At 39.5% G+C, this 22,959-nt stretch overlaps 1 pseudogene; it reads left to right on the forward strand.

Moving 5' to 3' along the window:
* Window positions 1-8,491, forward strand: part of LOC126067583 (olfactory receptor 2T11-like) — a 107,803-nt pseudogene extending 99,312 nt beyond the window's left edge.
* The last annotated feature ends 14,468 nt before the right edge of the window (window positions 8,492-22,959 follow it).

Genomic DNA, 22,959 nt, shown 5'->3' on the forward strand with positions numbered 1-22,959 from the left:
CATGGGTGTGCATGTGTCTATTTGTATGAGGGCTATTTTTTCTCTAGCATGTATTCCAAGGAGTGGAATTGCTGGATCGTATCGTACTTCTATTTCTAGCTTTTTAAGGGAGTACCAAATCGACTTCCAAAGTGGTTGTACCATTTTACTTTCCCACCAGCAGTATATAAGTGCTCCAGTCTTTCCACAACCTCGCCAACATTTATTGTTTTGTGTGTTTTGGATTAATGCTAGCCTTGTTGGGTAAGACGGTATCTCGTGGTAGTTTTCATGTGCATTCTCTAATGGCTAATGATAGTGAGTGTTTCTTCATGTGTCTATTAACCACCTAAATGTCTTCTTTGGTGAAGCACCTGTTCATTCACTTTGCCCATTTTTTTAATTGGGCTATTTCTCTTTTTGTTGTTGAGGTTTTGCAGTATCTTGTAGATTTTAGAGATTAGGCCCTGATTGGATTTGTCATAGCCAAAAATTTTTCCCAGTCTGTAGGTTGTCTTTTTACTTTTTTGGTGAGGTCTTTCGATGAGCATAAATGTTTTATTTGTAGGAGCTCCCAGTAATCTAGTTCCTCTTCTGGTGTTTGTGTATTGTTAGTTACAGTTTGTATCCTGTTTATGCCATGTATTATGGCTCCTAGCATTGTCCTTACTTTTTCTTCCATGATCTTTATCTTTTGAGGTTTTATATTTAGGTCTTTGATCCATTTTGAGTTAGATTTTGCGCATGGTGTGAGGTATGGGTCTGGTTTCATTTTTTTTGCAAATGGATATTGAGTTATGCCAGCACTATTTGTTAAAGAGACTGTCTTCTCCCCATTTAATGGACTTTGGGCCTTTGTCAAATATCATCTGCTAATATGTGGATGAATTTATATCTGGATTCTCAATTCTGTTCCATTGATCTCTGTATTTGTTGTACCAGTACCAGGCTGTTTTGACTACCGTGGCAGTATAATAAGTTCTAAAATCAGGTAGTGTGAGGCCTCCTACTTTGTTCTTCTTCTTCAGTAATGCTTTACTTATCTGGGGCCTCGTCCTTTTCCATATGAAGTTGATGATTTGTTTCTTCATCTCATTAAAAAATGTAATTGGAATTTGGTTTGGAATTGCATTGTATCTTTAGATCGCTTTGGATAAATAGACATTTTCACAATGTTGAGTCTTCCTATTCATGAGCAAGGTATGTTTTTTCGCTTATGTAGGTTTCTTTTCATCATAGCAACCCTATAGGTCTCTTTTGGTTTCTTGCAGCAGTGCCTTGTAGTTTTCTTTGTACAGATGTTTTATGTCTCTGGTTATATTTATTCCTAAGTATTTTATCTTCTTGGGGGCTATTGTAAATGGTATTGATTTGGTGATTTTTTTCTTCGACTTTTTCTTTGTTGGCGTAGAGGAATCCAACTGTTTTTTGTGGGTTTATCTTGTATTCTGAAATCTATTAGTTCCAGCAGTTTTCTTGTGGATTCTTTAGGGTTTTCTCTGAAAAAGATCATATCATCTGTAAATAGAGACACTTTTACTTCTACTTTACCAATTTGGATGCTCTTTATTTCTTTTTTAACCTAATTGCTCTGGCTAGGACTCCCAGAATTGAGGGCATTGATTGGGAAGAAATTGGATCCTGAAACTTGGGATAGGGACATATGGGCAGATAATCAGGAAGCTGGAGACACTGAGCCCCTAAATTCTGTTGAATTATCACTCCTGCCAACAGAACCACGCCCATCTGAAGAGATTATTTCATGTTTGTCTGCTACACTACCCTGCCCATAAAAACCATTGGCTCCTCCACTCCCATTTAATGAGATTAGCCCTAGCTCAGCTGCTTTAAGGGGCCCTTGCTTGAGTCTTTGCCTGGGACATCTCCTGAGTCAGATGCTTTACAAAGCATTGCTGAATGTTCTCAAAACAATTCCACACTACCAATTCTGTGTTCTCGGCCTCTAACTAGACTTAAGCCCCAGTGAGCCCCAAAAGGTGTAGTATAAAATGTGACCCAGAAGGGTGTACACTACACTTTAAAAGAACTGCTTGACTTTTCTAATACATACAAACAGATATCTGGAGACTATGTGTGGGAGTGGCTATTAAGGGTGTGGGGTAATGGTGCAAGGAACATAAAGATGGATCAGTCTGAGTTTATTGATATGGGTCCACTAAGCACAGAGTCTTCATTCAATATATCAGGTGTAGAAGTTAGGAAAGGTTTTAATAGTTTATTGGGTTGCTGAAGCATGGATTATGCGGTGGCCTACACTAAATCAAGTTGAAGTATCAGATCTGCCTTAGTATACTGTAGAAAAATGTATCCAGAATCTTAGGAAAATTGGCATGCTAGAGTGGATTTATCAGGTTAGACCTGCAGACCCACATATGGAATACCTACAGGACACACCTTTTATCACAACTGTGAGAGAAAAATTTATGAAAGGAGCCCCAGCAATCTGGAAGACTGCTGTGATTACTATTTTATATAAATCAGTTTTGACAGCGGGAACAGCTATAGCTGAATTAAGACACCTAACTACAATGGTGTTGATTGGACCCTGTGGTAGTAGGGGCCAAGTGGCTGCACTCAATAGACAAAGACAAGGTCCGTGTGGTTACAGTAATAGACAGCGAAGTCAAAGAAGTAATCAGAATAATCTGCCTAGTGTGGAGTTATGGTGTTGGCTCCTTAGTCATGTTCCTAGGAGCGAAGTAGATAGGAAATCTGCTAAATATTTACTTGATCTGTATAAACAGATGAATTCTAGGTCAGGTTAAGGAAAGTTTAACTCGAATCGCCAGAATAGAGAGTCACAGGCCCTCAATCAACTCCTAGATTTGAGCAAGTTTAAAGACCCACAACCCATCGAATGAAGAGGAGGCTGGGTTCCTTAGGAAGGACTCCAATACACTGCCAAAAATGTATACTGTTAATTTCTCTCCCAGACTTCCCCAAAATGATCTATGGCCTTTTATGAGGGTGACTGTTCACTGGGGAAAAGGAAATAATTGGACTTTTTGGGGATTATTGGATGCAGGATCTAAACTGACACTAATTCTGGAAGATCTAAAATGTCACTGTGGCAGGTTATTAATGGAGTCTTGGCTCCTGTCTGTCTCACAGTAGGTCCAGTGGGTCCCTGGACCCATCCTGTAGTGATTTTCCCAGTTCCAGAATGCATAATTGGAATAGATACACTCAGCAACTGGCAGGACACCCATGTTAGATTCTTGACAAATAGAGTAAGGGATATTATGGTAGGAACAGCCAAGTGGAAGCTGTTAGAACTGCCCCTACCTAAGAAAATAGTAAACCAAAAGCAATACTGCATTCCTGGAAAGATTGCAGCGATTACTGCCACCATCAAGGACTTGAAGGATACTGGGGTGATTTCCAGCACATCCCCATTCAACTCGCCTATTTGGCCTGTGCAAAAAACAGATGGATCTTGGACAATGAAGGTAGATTATCAAAAACTTAACCAGGTGGTGAATCCAATTGCAGTTTCTGTTCCAGATGTAGTTTCATTGCTTGAGCAAATTAATAAATCTCCTGGTACCTGGTATGCAGCTATTGATCTGGGTAATGCCTTTTTCTCCATACTTGTTTCACAGGACCATCAGAAGCAGTTTGCCTTCAGCTGGCAAGGCCAGCAAAGCACCTTCACTTACCTACCTCAGAGCTACATCAACTCTCCAGCCCTATATCATAATTTAGTCTGCAGGATCTTGATCACCTTTCCCTTCCACAAGATGGCACACTGGACAATTACATTGATAACATTATACTGATTGGAGCTAGTAAGGAATAAGTGTCAATGGCTCTTGACTTATAGATTAAACACTTGCATGCTAGAAGGTGGGAAATTAATCCCACAAAAATTCAGCTACTTTCAACCTCCATGAAATTTCTAGGTGTCCAGCAGTGTGGGGCATGTTGAGACATTTCTTCTAAAGTGAAGGATGTTATTGCATCTGACTGCTCCCACAACTAAAAAGAAGGCACAGTGCCTAGTGGGCCTCTTTGGACTTTGGAGGCAACATATTCCTCATTTGGCTGTGCTACTCTGGCCTATTTATCAAGTGATTCAAAAAGCTGCTAGTTTTGAGTGGGGCCCAGGACAAGAGAAGGCTCTGCAACAGGTTCAGACTGCAGAGCAAGCCACTGTGCCACTTGGGCCACATGATCCAGCTGACTCAATGGTGCTTGAAGTGTCATTGGCAGATAGAGATGCTGTTTGGAGTCTTTGGCAGGCCCCTATTGGTCAATCACTGTGCAGACCTTAGGGTTTTGGAGCATTGCCCTGCCATCCTCTGCAGATAATGACTCTTCTTTTGAGAAACAGCTTTTGGCTTTTTACTGAGCCTTAGTAGAGTCTGAACACTTAACCATGGGACAGCGAGTCACCATTCAGACTCAAATTCCCATCATGAACTGGGTGTTGTCTAACCCACAGAGTCATAAAGTTGGACGTGCACAACAACACTCTATCATATAGGAGATTGGGTCTGAGCAGGACCTGAAGGCACAAGTAAGTTGCATGAAGTAGTTGCCCAAATACCCATGGTCTCCACTCCTGTCACATTATCTTCCATTTCCCAGTCTGCACCTATAGCCTCATGGAACTTTCCTTATGATCAGTTGACTGAAGAAAAGAAAACTCTTGCCTGGTTTACAGATGGTTCTACATGATGTGCAGGCACCATTTGAAAATGGACCATGGCAGCTCTACAGCCCCTTTCTGGGCCCTTCCTGAAGGCCAGTGGTGAAGGGAAATCCTCCCAGTGGGCAGAATTTCAAGCAGTCACCTGGTCGTTCACATTGCTTGGAAGGAGAAATGGCCTGATGTGTGATTGTATACTGATTCATGGGTTGAGGCCAATGGTTTGGCTGAAAGGTAAGGAATTGGGAAGGATGTGATTGGAAAATCTGAGACGAGGGTTTATGGGGAAGAGGTATGTGGATAGATCTCTCTGAATGGGCTAAAGAACTGAAGATATTTGTGTCTCATGTGAATGCTCACCATAGGTGACCTCAGCACAGGATGATTTTAACAATCAAATGGATAGGATAACACTTTCTGTGGAAACCAGTCATCCTCTTTCCCCAGCTATTCCTGTCATTGCTGAATGGGTTCACGAGTAAAAAGTGACCACGGGCAGAGATGGGCCCAGCAACATGGACTTCCACTCACCAAAGCTGACTTGGCCACAGTCACTGCTGAGTGCCCAATCTACTGGCAGCAGAGACCAAAACTGAGTACGCAATATGTCACCATTCCTTGAGGTGATCAGCCAGCAACCTAGTGGCAAGTTGATTACATTGGACCGCTTCCATCCTGGAAAGGACAGTGGTTTGTCCTTACTGGAATAGACACTTACTCTCAATATGGATTTGCTTCCCTGCATGCAGTGCTTCTGCCAAAACTACCACCTGTGGACTTACAGACCGCCTTATCCACCATCATGGTATCCCACACAGCATTGCTTTGGATGAAGGGGCTCACTTCACAGCAAATGAAGTGTAACAGTGGGCCCACGCTCATGGAATTCACTGGTCTTACCATGTTCCTCCTCATCCTGAAGCAGCTGGCTTGATAGAATGAGGTATTGGCCTCCTAAAGACACAATTACAGCACCGGTTAGGTGGCAATACCCTGCAGAGTTGTGGCAGTGTTCTCCAGAAGGCTGTATATGCTCTAAACCAGCGTCCAATATATGGTGCAGTTTCTCCCATAGCCAGGATCCATGGGTTCAGGAATTAAGGGGTAGAAATGGGATTAGCACCACTCACTATTACCCCAAGTGACCCACTTGCAAGATTTTTGCTTCCTGTCCCCGTGACCCTATGTTCTGCAGGTCTAGAGGTCTTAGTTCCAAAGGGAGGAATGCTTCCATCTGGGGACGCATCACTGATCCCATTGAACTGGAAGCTAAGAATGACACCTCACCACTTTGGGCTTCTTATGCCTCTGGATCAACAGACAAAGAAGGGACTTATCGTACTGGCTGGTGTGATTAATTCTGCTTATCAAGGGGAAATCAGGCTAATATTACATAATGGAGGTAAAGAAGAGTATGTCTGGAATGCAGGGGGTCCCTTAGGGTGTCTCTTAGTACTACCATGCTCTGTGATTAAAATCAATGGAAAACTACAGCAACCCAATTCCAACACGACTACTAAAGGCCCAGACCCTTCAGGAATGATGGTTTGGGTCACCCCACCAGGCAAAGAACCAAGACCAGATGAGGTGCTTGCTGAGGGCAAAGGGAATATGGAATGAGTGGTGGAAGAATGTAGCTCTAAATACCAGTTACGTCCATGTGGCCAGTTTCAGAAACAAGGACTGTAATTGTTATGAGTGTTTCTACTTTGTATGTGTGTATCAAATATTTTTGTTTTCTCTGCTTATAAAATATAAGGTGCAAATGGGGCTAGTGTGTTTTCAGTTGTACATGTGTTAGTTATATAATATTAGGTGCGAGTATGACTTTGTAATTTTCTTTACTTGGAGATTATGTATGGTTTGGGGAGATGTGTACAGGTGCCAAGTTGACAAGTGATGGACTATGATGGTTAAGATTGTGTCAACTTGGCTGGGTCATGATTCTCAGTGTTTATATGTGATCACCCCCATGATGGGATCTGCATGAGTATCCAATCAGTTGAAGGGCAATTTACTTCAGTATGTGGGGTGCATCTGAATATAAGTGGACATTCTGAGTTTTGCTTGCTCTGGACCCTGCAACTATCTCCTGTTCGTCTGACCTCTGGTTCTTGGGATTTGAGCTAGCAGGTTATCTGTTGCTCTTGGGGTTCATTGATCTTCACTGCCTATGAGCAACAGCCCTGCTTTCCAACCTGCTGATGTTGAGTTCATCAGCCCCTGCAGCCTCTATCCTGATCCAGGAACTTGGGATATTCCAGCCTCTACAATCATGTGAGACATTTCCTTGATATAAAATCTCTGTCCCTATATATTTATGCACTTTACTTGTTTTCCTTCTCTAGGGAGCCCAGCCTAAGACACACACCAAACACATCACACACAGACACACGCAAATACACAGACACACACACACAATTAACAAATAAACAGACACACAGACACACACACACACACACACAATTAACATGAAAAATATGCATATCTGTTCCTAAAAGACATTGGCCATTCTACCCCTGGGAATTTCTCACCAGCCACTGTTCTCCAAAAAATCCAGTCAACTCAACTCTTTCTGTCCTTTCCCTATGGTTGGTTCATGCTTGCACCATCTCCAAATCCAGGTTAATATTGATGCAAAGGTTTTACATCTTCCAGCCTTCAGCTTCTGAGCCTCAACTTTCATATCCAAAGTTGCCTAGTAAAGTGTTTCCCAAAAGAGAGAGAACTTATTTAACAAAAATCTCTGGTGTTGTTAAAAAGTTTTTTTGAATTAATAGCAATGTTCAAAGGAAGTGTTCTGATAAAGGTATAAGAAAATAAAAGCTAGAACACCTCACACACTCTTTTCTGTTGTTTTCTCTACACCTTCTAGTTCAAGTATGAGATCAGAGCATGGAGAGAGGGAATGGAGCCCTGACTGATTTCTTCCTCTTGGGGCTTTTCCCAAGAGCTGCAGTCTCTCAGCATCCTCATCACTTCCATTCTTCTTGTCTATATCATCGCCTTCACCGGAAACACCATCCTGATCTTCCTGATCTGGGTGGACTTCCACCCCTACGCTCCCATGTACATACTGCTCAGCTGTTTCTTTCTCATTGACTTGGCCTTAATTTTCACCACAGTCCCAAAAATGGCCATCAACTTTTTCTCTGGGAAGAAATACATCTCAAAAGTTGTCTGTGGAACACAGAATTTCTTCTTCTTTGTCTTTGTGGGTGTTGAGTGTCTCCTTTTGACCCTCATGTCTTATGACTGCTATGTAGCTATCTGCAACCCCCCTGAGATATCCAGTTATCGTGAACCCTAGAGGCTGACTGTTGATGGCCCTAGTGTTGTAGGGTGGTGGTACCTTGAATTCCCTCATCAAAACCATTTATACCATGCATTTTTCTCTTCTGTGGCTCCAGGGAGATCCAACACTTTTTTTCGCGAGATGCCTGCTGTCCTGAAGCTCTCTTGTGAAGAGATTTCCTTGTCTGAGACAGTGTTATCTGTCATCTGCATTGTGTTCGTTCTTCCCTTGGGACTCACCATGGTTTCCTACATGCTCATCTTTCTCAAAGTCCTCCACATAAATTCATCGGAGGGCAGGAAGAAAGCATTGCCCACCTGCTCCTCTCATCTGGCTGCAGTGATACTCTATTATGGACCAGCCATGATCATCTACATGACCTCTCACTCCTTCCACACTTCAGATCAAGATGAAATACTCTCCATAATTAATGACTCTTCACCGCCATACTGAAACCCCTCATTTACAGTCTGAGGAACAAGGAGGTGCTGGCCTTCCTGAAAAAAAAAAACAAAAACAAAAACGGAAGATTTATTTTGAGGTAGAAACCAGTAGCCTCTCATCGATACAGAAACTCTTGACTACAAAGTAGGAGATTAGCCACATCTTCACACTTATAGCATCTAATTTATCTCCTAAGGTGTCCACATGACTTTGACTATTAACTTTGCATAAGTAATCTGAGAATCTGAACTCCTAGGCATGACCCTGGCATGGACACCTGTCAGCTATGTGACCTAAGAACTTTATTTAACTTCTCTGTGCCAATTGAGGAATCGAAGATCATTTTCAGGTCTAAAATTTTTCAAGATTCTATCCTAAAGTTCTATGACACTGATAGGCATCTATACAAGCCTCAATCTCTGGTTCATATGTCAAAAATGGACTTAAAATGTTTGCTTATTTGCATCAACTGGTCTCAACCCACCTGGATAAAAGGAGAATGAAGAACACTAAGAACACAAGGTGATTATGAGCCCAAGAGACAGAAAGGGCCACCTGAACCAGTGACTACATCATCCTGAGATGATGCCTAGATGGTGCCCAGCTACAACCGATGACTGCCCTGACAGGGAACACAACAGAGAACCCCTGAGGGAGCAGGACAGCAGTGGGATGCAGACCCCAAATTCTCATAAGACCAGACTTAATGGTCTGAGACTGGAAGGACCACAGTAGTCATGGCCCCCAGACCTTCTGTTGGCCCAGGACAGGAACCATTCCCGAAGCCAACTCTTCAGACATGGAAGGGACTGGACAATGGGTTGGAGAGGGATGCTGGTGAGGAGTGAGCTTCTTGGATCAGGTGGACACTTGAGACTATGTTGGCATCTCCTGCCTGGAGGGGAGATGAGAGGGTGGAGGGGGTTAGAAGCTGGGGAAAAGGACAGGAAAAGAGAGAGTGGAGGGAGAGAGCAGGCTGTCTCATTAGGGGGAGAGTAATTGGGAGTGTGCAGCAAGGTGTATATGGGTTTTTGTGTGAGAGACTGACTTGATTTGTAAACTTTCACTTAAAGCACAATAAAAATTATTTAAAAAAAAGTTTGCTTATTTGTAAAAATTGATACTTTGCCTCTGCCATAGTTAAGTTTCTCTAGGCTTTTTGGTAGAAGTATGATTTCCCCCCAAAATTATCTGTGACCAATTCATTAAGAAAAACATTTTCAAAAGGAAAACAAAGGATTTATAGGTTTTGAGCCAACACATTCTGAGAACCAGAAATAAGTAATTTGTTCTTCATGCTGCCATGTTCCCTGGGAGATCGTGGGACCATCCTGCTATTTTATATAGGACTTGTCCTGGCTTGAAAAACAGTGCTTTATGAGAAAGGTTTTCTTTTTATGAGAAAGGTGTGATGGAAAAAGTAGCAAGGAGTTGGTGGTGGGCTGCTGCTAGACTTGCTGGTCACAGCTGTGAGCTATTGCTATCTCTAAGTAAAGAGATACTGAAAGAATCATCTCCAGTGAATTCTTAAAGACATTCCATGAGTGTAACTGGTTGAATTAGTCTGTTCAAATAAAATATAAGAAAAAAAGTTTGTCAAACCCATAGTTCTGTATTATGTAGACCAAAAAAGAGGTGTCCATCAACTAAATATCTTATTTTTTCTTATGATGGTTTGGACATCATGGATACATTAAGTTATGGGTTCTCAGGGTTTGAGACCCTACTAGAGTCTCCACAAGAATAATGTGTTGGGTTCCCTTCTCCTCATTCCTGCCTTTGTGCCTGATCAGTGTTCTTCATATGCTAGTACTTACTAGTAGTATTAATTTACTGTGTGAGATTGGAAATGAATCTCATTTATCAAAGTATATGAACTAAGTCCATATCCTTACAACAGTCTTTTTGCTAGTTTGAGTTGTTAATTTAATGAATGGGAGGGAGAAGAAAAAAGAGAAGGAAAGGAATAGAAAGAGGAAGAAGAGGAGGAGGAGAATTATTTTCTTCTTTTTAGTAGTGAAATTTTCCCATTTTCAGTCACCTCATTTTAAAATGTGGGCTGTTAACTACAGTTGGAAGTGACCAAGGGGAAAAAAATTTAGCAAAAGTCATCACCACTCCTAGTTAATGTTTGATGAGGAATAATTTAAACCAAAAACCAAACCATTTGCCTTCGAGTTGATTCTGACTCATACAGACCCTGTAGGACAGAGTAGAACTGCTCTATAAAGTTCCCAAGGCTGTAATTCTTACAGAAGCAGACTGCCACATCTTCCTCCCATGGAGTGGCTGACGAGTTCAAACCACCAACCTTTCAGTTAGCAGCAGAGCTCTTAACCACTGCACCACCAGGGCTCCTGTGAGGAGTGATTTAGCCACCATCAAAACCCAAAGGCAGACTATCACACAGAAGCACTGTAAGGATACAATGGGAGATTCTTAGTTTGAGTAATGATGGCTGAATTCTAATGTGAACACAGCAATAATTAGTGTATCATATTTGTTACAATCATACATTGTCACCGTCACCAACTGTTGTATTTTAATAGTGTATTGCACATTTCAAAGAGCTTACTTGGCCACTAGGAGTTGATTTTACAAAGTTAGGCAAATAACTTTTCATTTATAGGTATTATTTTTAAATTAAACATTTACTTGCCACTAACTAGTTATGTGAGTTAGTCATTTAGTCTTTGATCTTTTACTAAACAGGAGACATCAAACAACTATCATCTATGGGCCTAATTTTCATCATATAGGCCCAAAACAACATCTTTTTGTAACACTTCAAATTCTAAAATTTTATTAATCAATTGTGAAATTATGGAAACCATAATAAAAATATATGAAATATTATGTCCATCAGAAAGGAGAATTTAATGTCAGAGAACTTTCTGCCAAATGCTAAAGCATGTTGTGTAGTAAGCCATCTCCATAAACTAGGAAGTCTATAACAATATTCCAATATCCTAGTATCTAATGCTGGAAGTCAGCCTCGCTCCTTAAGAGAAAGAATGAAACTCAAGGATTTCAGTATTGTGTTCTGGTCCAGTTTAGGAGTCATTCTTTCAATTCTTTCAAAAGCAACATAAGATGAGGCTTTTTCATGTGCATTATTTCATTTACACAACCCAAAAGCAATGCAAGATAGTTATTCTATCTTCCATAACTGTTATGGATTGAATTGTGTCACTACAAAATATATATGTTGTAAATCCTCAATCTCTATGCTTAGGGGTGCAATCCCATTTGGAAATAAGAATTTCTTTATTATGTGAATAACACTGTATCAGGGTAGGGTGTGTCTTAAGCCAATTGCCTTTGAAGTATAAAAAGAGCAGATTAGACACAGGGAAGTATGAATGGGGTAAAGATAGATGTCACATGAATATCTCTAAGGAATCGAACCAATGCTGAAAAGAGACAAAGATTTTCCCCAGAGTCAACAGAGAGAGAAAGCCTTACCATAGAGCTGGGCCCTGAACTCAGACTTCTAGACTCCTAAACTGTGAGAAAATGAATTTATGTTTGTTAATGCCACATGGATTGAATTGTATCACCCCAAAATGTGTGTCAAATTGGCTAGGCCATGATCCCCAGTATTGTATGATTGTTCACCATTTTGTCGTCTGATATGATTTTCCTGTGTGTTGTAAATCCTATCTCTATGAAGTTAATGAGGCAGGATTAGAAGCAGTTATGTTAGTGAGTAAGGACTCAATCTACAAGATTAGGTTGTATGTTAAGCCAATCTCTTTTGAGATATAAAAGAGAGAAGGGGGCAGAGAGACATGGGGATCTCATACCACCAAGAAACCAAAGCCAGGAGAATAGTGCATCCTTTGGATCCAGGGTCCCAGTGCTGAGAAGCCCCTTGATCGGGAAGATTGATAACAAGTACCTTCCCCCAGAGCCAATAGAGAGACAAAGCCTTGCCCTGGAGCTAGCACCCTGAATTCAGATTTCTAGCCTCCTAGACTATGAGAGGATAAATATTTTTTGTTAAAGACATTCACTTGTGTATTTCTGTTATAGCAGCACTAGATAATTAAGACAGATACTCACTTGTATTTTTGTTATAACAGCACTAAGAAACTAAGATAATGAGTTCCAGAGACATTTAGTAATTTACTCCATTTTACAAAGGCTTCTTACCAGGCTCTTCAACATTGAATCTGAGAATGGTGAAGATCAGAGATTGAGGGTAGAATATTTAGGATGATGGTGGTTATTGGTAGAGAAAGGAGGTACTTTTCTGGCATTAAACCATTTAGAATCCCCATGTGTATACACTATGGAAGAAACAAGGGACAATATTCCTGAAGTGGGGTACCCATTTGTTTGGTGTAAGTGTGTGTGTGTGAGAGAGAGAGAAAAAGAGAGAGAGTTGTGGTAACAAGGGAATATGAAAAGACTAGGAAAAAAGATGAAACAAGGCTCATATCAAGCAATATGTCTTTCAAACACATTCCACAACCAGAAAGTTATATGGGTTAGGATACAAATATCATCCTAGAGTGTGGTGTAAAATTCATTCACAGAATTATCTAAATCAGAAAATTAGATTTCTTTCCTTCTAGCTCCTGGCCATTCAAAGAAAAGATAACCTAGAAACAAGTGGGTTAATTAAGGAAAAGATAGGTCTATGCTGAATGCTTTTATTTTGTGAAAGGCCATTATGACAGCCCAGGCTCCTGAGTGTCAGAATGGATGTCGCTATGAGATGCAAAAGGATATGGTCCAAGGACAAATATTCATTTTTTAGTTCTAGTACCCTTATTTATCACTGCAAAGCTTCTCCTATGTGCCTTAGATCCACACCGTACTATGAACCAGACAAAATAACCGGAATTAAATTAATTGCTACTTAATTATCTTTTTTAAAATTCCATTTTTAAGAATTTTAGTTAATTTATTTCCATGAAATTACAATAACTCACAGTGTTGTATGTGGGGAGGTTCTAGAGTTCTCTATGTATTCATAATATTTTGTTCCAACCAATCCCCACACAGCTATTCACTGATAATAGAAGAACATGAAGAGGTAAGGATATTAATGTGAATTAAGTTACTTACAGAATTGATCCAGAAATGCACGGTTCAACATAAGGAAATCTGTCAATGCAATATATCACATTAACGTAATGAAGAAAGAAACACATAATCATTTCAGTTGATGCAGAAAAACACTTGACAAAATGAATGCCTTTTCATTATAAAAGCACTCAAGGCCAAGATGATGGAATAGCGAGATGCTTCCGGCGATCCCTCTTACAACAAAGACCCAAAAAATCAAGTGAAACAATTATATTTATGACAAGCTAGGAGCCCTGAACATTGAAGGCAAAGTTAGAAAACGGGCTGAGTGGTATGGGGAGAGAGAGGTGGTTCAGAAGCAGAGAGGAGTTGCTGGACCTGAATCACTGAGATCCCTCTCGCACCATTCCCAGGAGCGGCTGCAGCAGGTTGGTAGTAGCATTTGGCCGCAGTTTCCTCAGGGAGAAGCAGCCAGCTGCACAGCCTACTCACACCTCCAGAACCAGAGAAGAACAGTGCTCTAGGCAAAACTAAGAGTGCTCTCTCTGCAAAACTAAGTATTTGTGTGTATTTTACTGAGCCCCCAGCCCTCAAAACAGCTTCGGTGGCTGTTGATTTCCCTGGGCCTGAGACAGGCCCATTTGAGCACCCTGAGCCATGCTCCCAGCCTTGAAGGAGGAATAAATTCACATTAGAGGGAAAAGATAATTTGCCAGCTCCACTAACTGGGGAAGGTCAGGACAGAAGTGGCTCCTGTCCAGACATAAACAGTCTGTTGACTTTGAATAACTTTCCACCCTGCAGGGACCTTTGTGGGCCTGTTTCAGGAGAATAGGCCCTTGCTGGCAGACTTCAACTGTTTAAGCTGTGTGGTGGAGAGGTGGGTGTTTGATATTTGACACCGCTTTGCCTATTAAACAGGGTCCTCACCCACCCACATCAGGGGCCTAAGGCCTGGTGGCTCCATTCAGCTCACCCATCCACCCTCGACAAGGGTCCAAGGATAACTGGTACTTCCCAGCCCTTAAAAACTAAAGCATTGGATTCCCATGGTCCATCCGCAGAACGCACCCACCTGTATGCTCTAGAGAATAGGGACGCAATTTCCTCAGAGACACTCGAGGGATGGTTCTCAGCCCCCTGACATGTTTAGAGCATGACCCCCTGCTGCAATCAGATACCAATACCTACACCAAACATCACTGCCCCTCTAAGACTGTACGACAGAGACTGTATCATACACTTGATGATCAGCTAACTGGACACCTGAGCTGAATCCACACAAGAAAAGTGAATGAACTCATAGGCTCATATACCGGATAATAGCCGTAGCCATCTGGTGACAGGACGTCAGAGCTCCAAAGATGAAAATAATCAAGCTAGCTCACTCAGGCTACACATCTGGGCAAACCAAAACTAAACAAAGTAAGAAAATAAGATACCGTAAGCAAATGTAAAATAAACTAATATGATAACTTATAGACAGCTCAGAGACAACAGTCAATATCAAACCACATAAACAAAAAGACTATGATCACTTCAAAAAGCTCTCAACACAGAAAATCAAAGGATCTCCCGGATGAAGGTGCCTTCCTGGAATTACCAGATGCAGAATACGAAAAATTAATATATAGAACTCTTTCGAGGCACCAGAGAGAAGATTAGGCAATATACAGAACAAGCCAAGAAACACACAGAAAAAACAGTTGAAGAAATTAAAAAGGTTATTCAAGAAAGTAAGGAAAAATTTAATAAGCTGCAAGAATCTGCAGAGAGACAGCATTCAGAAATTCAGATTAATAATAAAACTACAGAATTAGACAACTCAATAGAAAGTCAGAGGAGCAGAATCGAGTAAGTGGAAGGCAGAATTAGTGACCTTGAAGATAAAGAACTTGGCACCAATATATTTGAAGAAAAATCAGATAAAAGAATTTTAAAAAATGAAGAAAACTTAAGAATCATGTGGGATTCTATCAAGAGAAATAACCTACGAGTGATTGGAGTACCAGAGCAGGGATAGATAACAGAAAACAGAGAGAATTGTTGAAGATTTGTTGGCAGAAAACTTCGCTGATGTCATGAAAGATGAGAAGATATCTATCCAAGATGTTCAACGAACTCCACATAAGGTAGATTTTAAAAGAAAGTCACCAAGACATATTATAATCAAACTTGCCAAAACCAAAGATAAAGAGAGAATTTTAAGAACAGCTAGGGATAACCAAAAAGTCACCTACAAAGGAAAGTCAATAAGAATAAGCTTGGACTACTTGGAGGAAACCATTAAGGCAAGAAGGCAATAGGATGACTTATATAAAGTACGGAAGGAAAAAATTTGCCAGCCAAGAACCAGAAATCCAGCAAAACTGTCTCTCAAATATGAAGGCAAAATTAGGACATTTCCAGATAAACAGAAGATTAGGGCATTCATAATAACCAAACCAAAGCTACAAGAAATACTAAAAGGAGTTCTTTGGTTAGAAAATTAATTATATCAGGTATCAACCCAAGACTAGAACACCAGACAGAGCAATCAGATGTTAACCCAGACAGGGAAACCACAAGAATAGATCAAGATTAAAAAGTGCTCAAAACAGGAAAACAGTGATGTCATTATGTAAAAGAGACAACATTAAAATAAAAAAGAGGGAATAAGAAATGTAGTCATAGATCTTTCATATGAACAGGAAGATAAGGTGATATAAAGAAATAAAAGTTAGGTTTAAACTTAGAAATATAAGGGTAAATATTAAGGTAAACACAAAGAAGAATAACAATTCTACTCAGCAAAATAAAATACAAGAAAAAAATACAGACTCAGTAGAAACAAAATCAACACCAACGAATAATAGGAAAAGACAATATAAAAAGATAAACTACTCAGCACAAAAAATTAACTGGGAAAAAGAAAGTGTCAACAATACACAAAAAAAGACATCAAAATGACAGACTGAACTCATACCTATCCAAAATTACACTCAATGTAAATGGACTAAATGCACCAATAAAGAGACAGACAGTGGCAGAATGGATAAAAAAACATGGTCTGTGTATATGCTGCCTACGAGAGACACACCTTAGAGACACAAGCAAGCTAAAACTCAAAGGATGGAAAAAATATATCAATCAAACAAGAACCAAAAAAGAGCAGGAGTGGCAACATTAATTTCTGGCAAAATAGAATTTAAAGTTAAATCCACCATAAAAGATAAGGAAGGACACTATATAGTGATTAATGGGACAATATAACAGGAGGATATAACCATATTAAATATTTATACGCCCAAAGGCAGGGCTGCAAGATATATAAAACAAACTCTAACAGCATTGAAAAGTGACATAGCTCCATGATTATAGTAGGAGACTTCAACACACCACTTTTGGTGAAAGGCAGGACATCCAGAAAGAAGCTCTGCAAAGACATGAAAAATCTAAATGCCACAATCAACCAACTTGAACTCAGAGACATATACAGAACACGCCACTCAACAGCAACCAAGTATACTTTCTTTTCTAGTGCACATGGAACATTCTGTACAATAGACCACATATTAGGTCATAAAACAAACCTCTGCAGAATCTAAAACTTTAAAATATTACAGAGCATCTTCTCTGACCATAAGGCCATAAAAGTAGAAATCAATAAGAGAAAAAGCAGGGAAAAGAAATCAAACACTTGGAAACTGAACAATACCCCACTCAAAAAAGACTGGATTATAGAAGACATTGAGGATGGAATAAAGAAATTCATAGAATCCAATGAGAATGAAAACACTTCCTATCAGAACTTTTGGGACACAGCGAAAGCAGTGCTCCGAGGCCAATTTATTTCAATAAATGCACACATTCAAAAAGAAGAAAAGGCCAAAATCAAAGAATTATCCCTCCAACTTGAACAAATAGAAAGAGAGTAACAAAAGAAACCCTCGGGCCCTAGAAGAAAGCAAATAATAAAAATTAGAGCTGAACTGAATGAAACAGAAAACAGAAAAACAATTGAAAGAATTAACAAGACCAAAACCTGGTTCTTTGAAAAAATTAACAAAATTGATAAACCATTGGCCAAACTGACAAAACAAAAACAGGATAGGAAGCAAATAACCCAAATAAGAAGTGAGATGGAAGATATTAAAACAGACCTAACTGAAATTAAAAAGATCATATCAGATTACTACAAAAAATTATACTCTAACAAATTTGAAAAACTAGAAGAAATGGATGAATTCCTAGAAACACACTACCTACCTAAACTAACACAAACAGAGGTAGAACAACTAAATAAACCAATAACGAAAGGAGAGATTGAAAAGCTAATAAAAAAAAAACTCCCAACAAATGAAAGCCCTGGACTGGGTGGCTTCACTGCAGAGTTCTACCAAACTTTCAGAGAAGCTGTAACACAACTACTACTAAATGTTTTCCAGGGCATAGAAAAGGACGGAATGCTCCCAAACTCATTTTGTGAAGCCAGCATATCCCTGATACTAAAACCAGGTAAAGACACCACAAAAAAAAAAAAAAAAAAAGATAATTACAGACCTATATCCCTCATGAACTTAGATGCAAAAATCCTCAACAAAATTCTAGCCAATAGAATTCAACAACATATCAAAAAAAGAATTCACCGTGACCAAGTGGGATTCATACCAGGTATGCAGGGATGGTTCAACATTAGAAAAACAATTAATGTAATCCATCATATAAGTAAAACAAAAGACAAGAACTGCATGATTTTATGAATCGATGCAGAAAAGGCATTTGACAAAGTTCAACACCCATTCATGATAAAAACTTCCAGCAAAATAGGAATAGAAGGAAAATTCCTCAACGTAATAAAGGGCATTTATACAAAGCCAACATCATCCTAAATGGAGAAAGTCCGAAAGCATTCCCCTTGAGATTGGGAACCAGTCAAGGATGTCCTTTATCACCACCCTTATTCAACATTGTGCTAGAGGTCCTAGCCAGAACAATTAGTCTAGATAAATAGAAATAAAGAGCATCCAGATTGTCAAGGAAGAAGTAAAAGTATCTCTATTTGCAGATGACATGACCTTATACACAGAAAAACCTAAGGAATCCTCAAGAAAACTACTGAAACTAATAGAAGAGTTCAGCAGAATATCAGGATACAAGATAAACATACGAAAATCAGTTGGATTCCTCTACACCAAAAAAAAGAACATCGAAGAAGAAATCACTAAATCAATACTATTTACAGAAGCCCCAAGAAGATAAATTACTTAGGAATAAATCTTACCAGAGATGTAAATGACCTATACAAAGAAAACTACAAGGCACTACTGCAAGAAACCAAAAGAGACCTACATAATTAGAAAAACATACCTTGCTCATGGATAGGAAGACTTAACATTGTAAAAATATCTATTCTACCAAAAGCCATCTATAGATACAATGCAATCCGATCCAAATTCCAATGACATTTTTTAATGAGATGGAGAAACAAATCATTAACTTCATATGGAAGGGAAAGAGGCCTCAGATAAGAAAGCATTACTGAAAAAGAAGAACAAAGTTGGAGGCCTCACTCTACCTGATTTTAGAACCTATTATACCTCCACAGTAGTGAAAACAGCCTTGTATTGGTACAACAACAGATACATAGACCAATGGAACAGAATTGAGAATCCACACATAAATCCATTCACGTATGAGCGGCTGATATTTGACAAAGGCCCAAAGTCATTTAAATGGGGGAAAAGACAGTCTTTTTAACAAATGGTGCTGGCATAACTGGATATCCATCTTCAAAAAAATGAGAGAAGATCCATATTTCACACCATGCACGAAAACTTACTCAAAATGGATCAAAGACCAAATATAAAATCTAAAATGATAAAGATCATGGAAGAAAAAATAGCAACAATGCTAGGAGCCCTAATATGCAGCATAAACAGTACACAAAACATTACTAACAATGAAGAAGAGAAACCAGAAAACTGGGAGCCCCTAAAAATCAAACACCTATGCTCATCCACAGACTTCACCAAAACAGTAAAAAAATTACCTACAGACTGGGAAAACATTTTTAGCTATAACATTTCCTATCAGAGTCTGATCTCTAAAATCTACATGGTACTGCAAAAACTCAACAACAAAAAGACAAATAACCCAATTAAAAAATGGGTAAAGGATATGAACAGAAACTTCACTAAAGAAGACATTCAGGCAGCTAACAGATACATGAGGAAATGCTCACGATCATTAGCCATTAGAGAAATGCAAATCAAAACTACAAAGAGATTCCATCTTACTCCACTAAAGCTGGTATTAATCCAAAAAACACAAAATAATAAATGTTGGAGAGACCGGAACACTTATACACTGCTGGTGGGAATGTAAAATGGTACAACCACTTTGGAAATCAATTTGGTGCTTCCTTAAAAAACTAGAAATAGAACTACCACAGGATCCAGCAATCCCACTCCTTGGAATATACCCTAGAGAAATAAGAGCCTTTATGTGTACACATATATGCACACTCATGTTCATTGTAGCACTGTTAACGATAGCAAAAAGATGGAAGCAACCAGGGGCCCATGAATGGATAAACAAATCATGGCATATTCACACAATGGAATATTACCCATCGATAAAGAACAATGATGAACCCATGAAACATTTCAAGACATGGAGGAATCTGGAAGGTATTATGCTGAGCAAAATGAGTGAGTTACAAAAGGACAAATATTGTACAAGACCACTGTTATAAGAAATCAAGAATAGTTTAAACAGAGAAGAGAATATTCTTTGATGGTTTCGAAAGGGGGAAGGGAGAGAGAGAGGGAGGGAGAGGGTTTTCACTAATTAGATAGTAGATAAGAACTATTTTAGGTGAAGGGAAAGACAACACACAATACAGGACAGGTCAGCACAACTGGACTAAACCAAAGCAAAGAAGTTCCCTGAATAAACTTGACACTTCAAAGGTCAGTGTAGCAGGGGTAGGGGTTTGGGGACCATGGTTTCAGGGGACATCTAAGTCAATTGGCATAATAAAATCTATTAAGAAAACATTCTGCATCCCACTTTTGAGAGTGGCTTCAAGCAGCCGTCTAAGATGCATCAATGGGTCTCAATACAACCTGGAGCAAAGGAGAATGAAGAACACCAAGGACACAAGGTAATTATGAGCCCAAGAGGCAGAAAGAGCCACATAAACCAGAGACTACATTAACCTGAGACCAGAAGAACTAGATGGTGCCCAGCTGCAACTGAAGACTGCCCTGACAAGGAACGCAACAGAGATCCCCTGAGGGAGCAGGAGAGCAGTGGGATGAAGACCCCAAATTCTTGTAAAAAGACCAGACTTAATGGTCTGACTGAGACTAGAAGGACCCTGGAGGTCATGGTCCCTAGACCTTCTGTTAGCCCAAGACAGGAACCATTCCCAAAGGCAACTCTTCGGACAGGGATTGGTCTGGACTATGGGATAGAAAACGATACTGGTGAAGAATGAGATTCCTGGATCAAGTAGACACATGAGACTATGTTAGCACCTCCCATTTGAAGGGAAGATGAGAGGGTAGAGGGAGGGGGTCAGAAGCTGATCAAATGGACAGGAAAAGAGAGAGTGGGGGGAAGGAGTGTGCTGTCTCATTAAAGGGGGAGCAATTAGAAGCATATAGCAAGGTGTTTATAAATTTTTGTATGAGAGTCTGACTTGATTCGCAAACTTACACTTAAAGCACAAGAAAAATTAAAAAGAAAAAACACTCAAAACCAGGAATAGAAGGAAACTTTCTTATCATGAACATCTATGAAAAAACCTACAGCTAACATCAGAGTATCTTACTCAATTTTGAAAGATAGATATCTTTCCCTCTAAGAACAAGAACAAGACAAGGATACTTGTTTTTACCCTTGCTATACAAAGTTGAGCTGGAAATTCTAGCCAGAGCAATTAGACAAGAAAAAAAAAAAAAAAAATGGAAAGGCATTCAAATATGGAAGGACGAAGTAAAACTATTTCCTGTCACAGATGATATGATCCTACATATAGAAAAACCTCGAAGAATCCACAAGAAAATTTCATATTATCTCAGGGCAATAGTTCCAGGAGTTCATTCAGCCTCCATGGCTCCAGGAAGTCTGGAGTTCATGAAAATTTAACATTCTGTTCTGGATTTTACCCCTTTTGATCAGAATTCTACTACGGAATCTGTGATCAAAATATTCAGTATTGGTAGCCGGAAATCATCCAGTTCTCTGGTCTCATGGTAAAGGAGGCAGTTGTTCTTGGAGTAAATTATCCACACACCCAATATCCTCCTCCTATTCCTGATTATCCTTCTTCCTCTGTTGCTCCAAGAGAATAGACACCATTGTTGTGACTTCGATGGCCGCTTGCAAGCTTTTAAGACCCTAGGCACTACACAACAAACTAGGAGTTAGAACAGAAGTATTAAGCACATTATTAGACCAATTAATATCCCTTGAAATCTTAAAAGCAAACAATAGTTTAGCTTAACTAGTCAAAAAGGTCTGCCTGAAGCATTACGCACTTTTAAGAACTACCTATACGAGATTTAATTGACAACAGCAACTTGAAAGACTAGATAGGGTGCAGTGAGTTTATGTCAATGTGGGAAGAACAACTCAGAAAAGTAAAGTGAGATTGGTTGAACAAATGAAAGAGTGTAATCAATGTCACTGATTTGTACACGTAGAAATTGTTGAATTTGTGTGTGTTCTGCTGTGTATATTCTCAACAAGAAAAATAACATAAATTATATTTTAAAAAGGAAAAAACTTGAATAGACACTTCTCCAAAGAAGACGTACTAATGGCCAACAAACACATGAAAAGATGCTCGAGATCATTAGTCATTGTTGTTAGGTGCCATCAAGTCAGTTCTGCCTTGTAGTGATCCCATGCAACAACAGAATGAAACAGTGCCAGGTCATGAGCCATTCTCACAACCATTGCTATGTTTGAGCCCATTGTTACCACCACTGTGTCAATGCATTTCATTGAAGGTCTTCTTTTTCACTGACCTTCTGGTTTACCAAGCATGATGTCCCTCTCCAAGGATTGGTCCCTCCTGATGACATGTTTAAAATATGTGAGACGAAGTCTCACTATCCTCACTTCTAAGGAGCGTTCTGGCTGTGTTTCTTCCAAGACAGACTTATTTGTTCTTCTGGCAGTACATGGTATATTCAATATTCTTTGTCAGCACCTTAATTCAAATGTTTCAATGCTTCTTTGGTCTTCCTTATTCATTGTCTGGCTTTCACATGCATGAAAGTACCATGACTTGGGTCAGGCTCACCTCAATCCTCAAAGTGACGCCTTTGCTTTTTAACACTTTTGGAGCAGATATGCTCGATGCAACCTGACATTTTATTCACTGACTGCTGCTTCCATGGGCATTGATTGTGGACCCAAACAAAATGAAATCCTAGACAACTTCAATCTTTTCTCCCTTTATTGTGATGTTGCTTATTGGTCCAGTTTGAAGATTTTTGTTTTTGTTATTTTTAGGTACAATCCATACTGAAGGCTG

The sequence above is a fragment of the Elephas maximus genome, chromosome 2, assembly GCF_024166365.1.
Source record: "Elephas maximus indicus isolate mEleMax1 chromosome 2, mEleMax1 primary haplotype, whole genome shotgun sequence".
NCBI lineage: Eukaryota > Metazoa > Chordata > Mammalia > Proboscidea > Elephantidae > Elephas > Elephas maximus.